Below are 8,369 nucleotides of genomic sequence, written 5' to 3'. Positions count from 1 at the left end.
AAGAGATCTTCATTCTAGGGAATGTGTCTAAGGGGATTCATGCTTTGTGGAATCTACAGCACTAAAACCAGGAAAGTCCCAGGCTTTTGAATTGGTGATCATGAGATTCTAAGTTGTTCTAGGCACAGGGTTGCAAATTTAGCAAACACAAATACAAAATGCCCACTTTAATTTGAACACCAGGTAAACATTGAAACCATTGAAAATATGAATGTTCCCCAGGTAATATTTGGTATATACTTGTACCAAAAATCTCATTATCTCTCTGTAATTCAAAATATTTGGTATGTACTTATGCAAAAATTTAATTTTCTCTCTGTAACTCAAATTTAAATGGGTGTCCTATATTTTATCTGAAAGCCTTATCTGGGCACTGATTTGAGAAATCTCACCATTCTTACTGTAATAAATGCTTATCATAAATGTATTTAGGGAGTGGTGACACCTTAAAATTTCATCCAACTTCTTACCAAGTAATACAGGTACAGAATGCATATCCTATATGTCTTGAAAGAAGAGAAGAATTAGGAGTTTAGAAAAGTTTTTGAACATTGTCAAAGTTTAATAATTTTACCATATTTGAACCTAAATGGGGACATTTCTCTAAATTCCATTCCCCTGTGTTAAATTTGATACAGATCATTAGAATCTCTTTTACACTAAATATTTTCATTGATCTATTTTCCATAGTTGTATAGTCTTTTATAGTTTTGTAGTCTAAAGTTTGTCTTATAAAAGGTCAGAAGAATTAGGACAATGAAGCATTTGAAAATGTGATATATGAAAAATGAAAATGTGAATATCTCATTCTGTAATGAACCTGGCATTGAGAGATGGGCACTTGTCTGGGAGTAGTAAGACCTGAGCTGCAGTTGCAGGTAGATTGTCTCATATCTTTATGTCATTTGGGAAGTCATTGCTTCCTTGAGCTTCCATTTGCTCAACTGTAGAGTAAAGCAGTTTAATAAATATTCCTTTTTGAATAACATAAATCAGCATCCTCTATGTTTATTGTAGGTCCTCTCTTAGCTTCCTTGGGCCTTTTCTAGTGAGCTTCTCTTAATTTCATCTCTGTCTTCTCTGTGTCCCTTATCTTCTTGTAGAGGACTTCAATAAGAGATTAAGACTCACCTTGAATGAGGCAATTAATCATGGTAGTATGTGAATGGATAAGAATATTTCATAATGTGAGTGAAGAGGAATTGTAAATGGTGCTTGTTAGAAAAGGAGAACTAAAAACACTCCAAAACTAAGGACATTCTAAAATTAATTTTAGGAAAGTACCTATATTATTGTTAAGAATTTCAGCACAGATTCACCTTCACCTATAGCTAATTATATCCATGAAATTCTTGAAATGTTTGGTATATCCAGGGCATACAAACTGTGGTATGAACACTATTTTTTAAGGTAGACTGTATATTGTCAGCAAAAGACTAGGCCTGGGAGAGATTTTTGAAGTATCTCTGCTTAATGAACTCTGGTATTGAAAATTCCTGCTAGGAAGTATGCTGCCCTGGCTCCCTTCTGTACCTCTGCTCTTCATGCAGCCATAGGAGTGGTGCAAACTAGAAAACAGCATGTTGCCTCTTCCTACCAGTGATTCACTTTTTAATTCTATTTTATTGAGAAATAGTCACACACAACATAATCCATCCAAAGTATAGAATCAGTGGCTCACAGTATCATCATATAATTGTGCATTCATTGCCACAATCAATTTTAGAATATTTTCATTAATCTAAAATAAAGAAATAAAAATTAAAAAGACACCCAAAATATCCCATATCCTTTATCCCCCTACTATATATACATATATATGTCTATGTATGTATGTATGTGTGTATATATATATATATATGTCTTTATTTTATTGATCTTCTACCCATACACTGGATAAAGGGAGTGTCAGTCACAAATTTTCACAGTCACACAGTCACACAATAAAATCTGTATGTATACAATGTTTATCAAGAATCAAGTCTACTGGATTAGAGTTCAACATACTCAGTATTTCCTTCCTGCTCTTCTAATGCTTTAGAAATTAAAAAGGAATATCTATATAATGCATAAGAATAAGTTCCAGAATGATCTCTCAACTCTATTTGGAATCTCTTAGCAACTGAAACTTTATTTTGCTTAATTTCTTTTCTCCCTTTTGGTCAAGAAGGCATTCTCAATTCTATGATGCCAGGGCCAGGCTCATTCCTGGGAGTCTTATCTCATGTTGCCAGGAGACTGATACCCCTGGCTGTCATGTCGCATGTAGGGGAAAGTGTAGTGAGTTTATTTGCAGAGTTAGATGAAAAAGAGAGGCCACATCTGAGCAACAAAAGAGGTTCTCTCTGCCAGTGATTTTTTGCATAACTTCTGGGCAATTCACATTTGTCTGTGCCTCAGCCACCTCATTTATAAGGGGGACATGAAAAAATTGCCTATTTCACTATTTCTTAAAAAGAGGAAGTGAAGAAACCATTACATATGAAAAGAAGGTCATGAGGAGGGAAATGGGAACTTCCAAATCCATCTAGATATGGATCAAGTGCAGAGTACATCATGAAAGGTTGACAGAGCAATTTAGGATCAACTAAATAGTTGCTGATTCCTCAAAGATGGGAGTCATTTCTAAATAGTTATGAAGTTAGTACTGTACTTAGCAAGAGGAATGGGTAACAATATAAATAAAAGAATGTTTAGCCAAAAAAAAAAAAAAAAGAAATGAGTTAATTCTTGAATTAATTCAAAACTTATAGGAAGTACTCATTAATGCGAGCAATTATTAATATTATTACTATAGTTATTATTATTATTATTTTTCCAAGTAAAGGGACATTATTTTTCTCATATCTTTCTGGTAGTTGGTGTAAATCTGATATGACTTCAGTCACTATGTCCTACAGGAATTTAGGAGATTTTGAATATGAAACAGGCAACATGTTAAGACATGGTTATATATTTCATGATGGAGATGTGAACACTGGGTCATGGCAATGCTCAGATGCAGCATACAATGCTCTGCAATTCATTATGAACTATGGAAGAAATTGTATTGCATTACAGTACTATATCTCATGGATTTTTATCCCTCTGTTTATATAGCATAGATATCAATAATTGCTTATGTCCCAAGATAGTGTAGTTTTCTTGATATTGCGTTGCTATACCAGAGAGATTTATGATTGTTTCAGAAAGCTTAAGGATCATGGACACTGGGGACACACAAAAATACATAAAGCCTGTAACATTTCCCATGACAGCATCTTCAGAAACAGGGGAAGCAATGTTTTTCCCATAGGTAAGTTGGTTGGTCTAAACTGGTTATTTTGGAATAGACATGAATGATGTTTGGAGGCAGAATAATGATTGTTTTCATTTTATTCTTCATTGGGGTATAACTATAGTCAAAAGTGAGAGAAGAGACAATTGTAAAGGAGAAATGGAATTGTATTGAGATTTTTCTTACAAATCTCTATTTTAGCTGTCTTTTAATCAGAGAATATTAAAAAGAAAAAAAAAAAACAAAAACAAAAACAAAAAAACATGAGCACACCTTGAAGGAAACATTTTTGTCTTTGAGTATTATGAAATGCTCTAGTTGGGAAATGGAAACAATTTAATCTGCATAACCATATATTCTGAAACAGCTATTAGTATGAGAAAAAAAAAAAAAAAAAAACAGTATGAACAAAATGGAAAGCATGAATAGTTTTTTTTTTTTTTTTTTTTTCATTTGGTCTCTTACACTAAATCCACCGAGGGACCTGGATCAGAAAGCATGGAGTTTCCCCTAACAGTCACCTTGATGGTGAAGGTGGCAGTAAGAGACCCTTAGGACTGTTGATAGAGAGATCCAGACATGTGAACCTCTGGAGTTGAGAGGACAGAAATCATTTTGGCCTTGTGTAACACACTTTGAGATGTCTTTTGATGGGCAGAGCTTTCATACTCAGTATCATATAGACATTTGGGGCTGATAATGGTAGTTGTGAGGGCTGTATTGTACACACACTGTAGGGGGTTTAGCAGCATCTGTGGCCTCTATCAGGATGCCAGCTGCACTTCACCCTATTTACATAAACAAAAATGTCTCCTGATATTGCAAGTGACCCTTGAGGAGCAAAGACACTCCTCAGTGAGAACCACTGCTTCATGTGTATGCAATACCCCATTTTTAACTGTTAGTCTTGGAAGCAGTAAAAGGTTTTCAATATTATGTACTATTTTGAACTCAAGGAAAGTTAAATAAAATTTTTCTGGTCAAGGAATAGAGAAAACCTTATCTTTGGAATTGCTCTTTGTTTTCAAGCAGGGATTTCTCTAAGGATGTATCCTTGATCTCTTTTAAATCAGCTGAAATTGGGGAACTATTTGGTTGTGTTGATGTCCCGTACAGATTCTCTTTCCCTGATGCTAATCTAAATGGTGCCTCTATAGTCCTGTGTGTACTGAGTGTGAGGAAGAGAGAGAGGGTCCTTACTCTCTGTTTGCATTTGCTCTGTTCTAGGCCTTGAAGGAATCTACCTCTGATTAAAGAAAAATGTTATTCTCCTTTCCTATTCCATCCCATGAATAATTATGTTTTGTGAGAATTCAAGCACATTTTCATATTCTTCTCTTAGAAAATGGAGTTAAAATACTTGCATTTCAAAGATGCTATGAGGATTAAATATATATGCCACTTATGTATGCATGCATAATATTGTTTTGGGCAACCTGGCAATGTTAACACAGTCATAGTTAGATCATTAGAACTTCTTCAAAATTATCACTTTAATAGCTAAATGGTTTTCCATTATATATATATGTGCCAAACTTTTGAACATTTCCCTTATTTGACATTTACGTTATTTCTAAATTTTAATATAATAATGCTGCAATGCATCAGTAGCATTTTTGTTAATAATTTCCCTTTCACATCTTTGATCAGTTCTCGCAATGGATTGAAAGCAATGAAATTAATTTTCCAAAACTATTTTTTAAGGCTTCAGGGTCATTTTTACAAGGTTATGGGAAGATATTTAATAGTATCCAATTCTCTAAACCCTGTCCAACAGTGAAGGGCATAATTAACAAAATCACAATTCTACTGTTTTAGAAACATGCTAGTGCAGTTTATAAAAACTATTATCTACATCTGCAGATATCAACATGAAATGAAAACTTGTGGATTAGCAGTCTTAAGTATTTATGAAATCACTTCAATGGACAACTCAGAGAAGGATATGATATATTGTAAACATTATTTTCTAGGTACCCAGGTTTGGATAATTGATTGAAGGACTTTTGTTTAAAATGGATTTCAAACCATGGAGCAATGAGGCAAATTAAATAAAACATTACCTTCTTTCCAATGATTTAATATCTATCCCTAAATTATGAAAGGTAAGTTTAAAGAATCTTAGTGGCTTCTGTACCTGTTAATGTTTTTAATAATTTTGTGTGATCTGAACTCAACTGTGAGCCTTGTGCATCTGTATTCTTCTATTTCTGAACTCCCCCTAAAAAATTCACAAAAGTCATGTCCTATTTCTTTGTTGACAAAATTAGCTTACCTAATATTTCCCATGTCTGTTTTTAGGTGAGAGCAAAAACTGAATGTTTGATCCTATAATGGAGAATGGTTTATGGTTTATTTATTTGTTTATTTTTTATTTTTCCCAACTGAAATAAAGTAGGGACATGGAGAAGGGAAACTGCAGCACTGTGTCAGAGTTCATCCTCCTGGGATTATCAGACCTCCCTGAGCTGAGTGTCTGCCTATTTCTGGTGTTACTTCTCATCTATGGAGTCACAGTGAAGGGCAACCTGGGCATGATCACAGTGATCTGGGTCAGCTCTCAGCTTCACACCCCCATGTACTTTTCCTTAGCCACTTGTCCTTTGTGGATTTCTGCTACTCAACCATCATTGCGCCTAAGATGCTGGGCAATATCTTAAGCAAGGACAAAGCCATTTCCTTCCCAGGATTCATAGTGCAATTGTATTTATTTTGTACTTATGCAATCACTGAGGTCATCCTGTTGGCTGTGATGACCTATGACCACGTTCTGGCCATCTGTTACCCACTGCTGTACATGGTTATCATGTCCCAGAAGCACTGTAAGGGACTCATATATATCTGCTATCTCTGTGGAATAGTGTGTTCTCCGATTCACATATGTTTAATTCTTGAGATCCCATCCTATAAATCAAATGTGATTAACCACTTCTTCTGTGATTTACATCCTCTCTTTATTCTTGCCTGCTCTGATGTGTTTATCAATGAACTGCTATTGTTTATTGTGGCCACCTTCAATGAAATCATCAGCATCATGATAATCCTCACTTCCTATTTGTTTATTCTCATCACCATCCTGAGGATGCGCTCTGCAGAGGGAAGGTGCAAAGACTTTTCCACTTGTGCCTCCCATCTCACAGCCATCATTGTCTTCCATGGAAAAATCCTTTTCATTTATTGCAGGCCCAGTTCTGACTATAGTATGGAAACTGAAAAAGTGGCCACAGTGTTCTATACTGTAGTGATTCCCAAGCTGAATCCCCTGATTTATAGCCTGAGGAACAAGGATGTGAAGGCAGCTCTCAGGAAAATGGTAGGCTTCAAAAAGTCTTGTTAGAGAATGTTTTTATAAAAGGACCTGGATTCCAAAGTGGAAGATGATGGAGGTGTGAAGGCAGGTTGCAGTGTTAGAATGGAGAGAACAGTAAGTTTCTAGGTAGTTATGAATGAGTCTTTTTGATTCACTTATTTTTGTGCCTTTTTTATTTCAGAAAGTAGGATTGAGAATATTTCAAAAAAAATTATCCCATGTTTTTCTTTTCACTAATATATTATGTTTTAACTGGATATGGGAAATGACACTGCTAACACTGAGGCATTTAGTTTGCTGGAAAACCTATATAAATCTAATGAATAACCCATGAGAATTACACTTTGCTTTGGTATCCATTAAAGAAACTGTGATTCTTTTCAAAATTACATTCTTGTTTCTCACATGTTATATATTTTTAATCATTTGTAGAATGATTATTATCAGTGGCAGCATTTCTGACTCTCTTCATAATTATCTTTTACTTCTGGTCTTCATAGTTACTCCATGATCTAACTGTAGTGGATCAAGTTCCTCCTGTAGCTCTTAGGTAGACTTCCTTGCTCATATTCTTTGCAAGTGTCTGCTCCTGCTGGACTGTGCTTGCTTCCCCCTTTTTCAGCATGCCTAAAACACACCTCTTCCTTCAGTCACAATTAATATGCACCAACAATACTTTAGCTGTACTTCCAATTTCTTTCATGTCAGTTTCTGCATGACATTTACTATTTTTAAAGAAAATTCTCTCCTTCTACCAATAATGATGTGAGAAATGCAATGTGCTTGAGTTCATGAAATCATGGTTGTAATTTATACTCTCCAATCATCAGTTTCTTGCTGTTTAAATATGGATAATACTGCCAACCACACAGCACTAAATTGGGATTAATTATGACCACATTTGCCATATGAGAGCTCACAGAACCAGAGGAGTTACTTGATGTCTATTAAAATGTAGTCTTTTGGGTCCTGGGATTATTTTTCTCTTTCTCTTTCACTGCCATTAACATTATTATAGTTTTTCTTCATTTTTATTTTATTAAATGGATGAATGAATAAATACTGGTGAATAAATGGTATGCATATCAGACTTAATATATGAACTTAGAGCACTATGTGAAGTTTCAAGCATTGTGAATTGGCTTAAAATTGCCACATACTGTCAGGTGTATTATATCATTTAAGGTTAACTCACAAAAATGAAACCCTGGAAGGACTTAAAACATGAATATATTTTTAAGTTCACAACATCTTTTTTTTTTTCTTTTTCAATTTTATTCAGGTCTATTCACATCCCACACAAACTATCCAAAATACGCAATCACTGGCTCACAGTATTATCACAGAATAATACATGAACTTTTAGGTGTTGGAAAGCTGAAACAGCACAAAGGGGACACTATGTGTTAATTTAAGGATTATTAACTGTAGAAAACAGCTGTTGTACTTGATATTGGGAGATCAAGGAAGATGTATTGTCAGAATCTCAGAGCTTGGAGGCAACTCTCCACTCAGCTGATGTAAAGTCCTTGAGGAAGGGGCCTGGCTCTCAGGTTGTTTGAGCCTCTGAGGATAGGTTAGGTCTCAGACATCTAGTGGCATATCCAACAGGGACTTTGAGTACCAAAGTCTGCTGCTCCAACCTCCAAGAGAGTGAGAAATGATGAGAACCTGTTAGCCAGTGAAAAGTATACATTTCTGATGGATTTACCTAAACAGTAACTGGGAAAACAGAAGGAAGCCCCTTCTCTCCTCTGCACATCTTTCCAATCCTTCCTTTCC

General features: G+C 35.1%; 1 pseudogene; it reads left to right on the top strand.

Moving 5' to 3' along the window:
• The first annotated feature begins 5,679 nt into the window (after nt 1-5,679).
• On the top strand, nt 5,680-6,614 carry LOC119536821 (annotated as a pseudogene).
• Nucleotides 6,615-8,369: the final 1,755 nt, after the last annotated feature.

The sequence above is a fragment of the Choloepus didactylus genome, chromosome 6 (genome assembly GCF_015220235.1).
Source record: "Choloepus didactylus isolate mChoDid1 chromosome 6, mChoDid1.pri, whole genome shotgun sequence".
Classification (NCBI taxonomy): Eukaryota; Metazoa; Chordata; class Mammalia; order Pilosa; family Megalonychidae; genus Choloepus; species Choloepus didactylus.
This window is presented reverse-complemented; position numbering and strand designations above follow the sequence as displayed.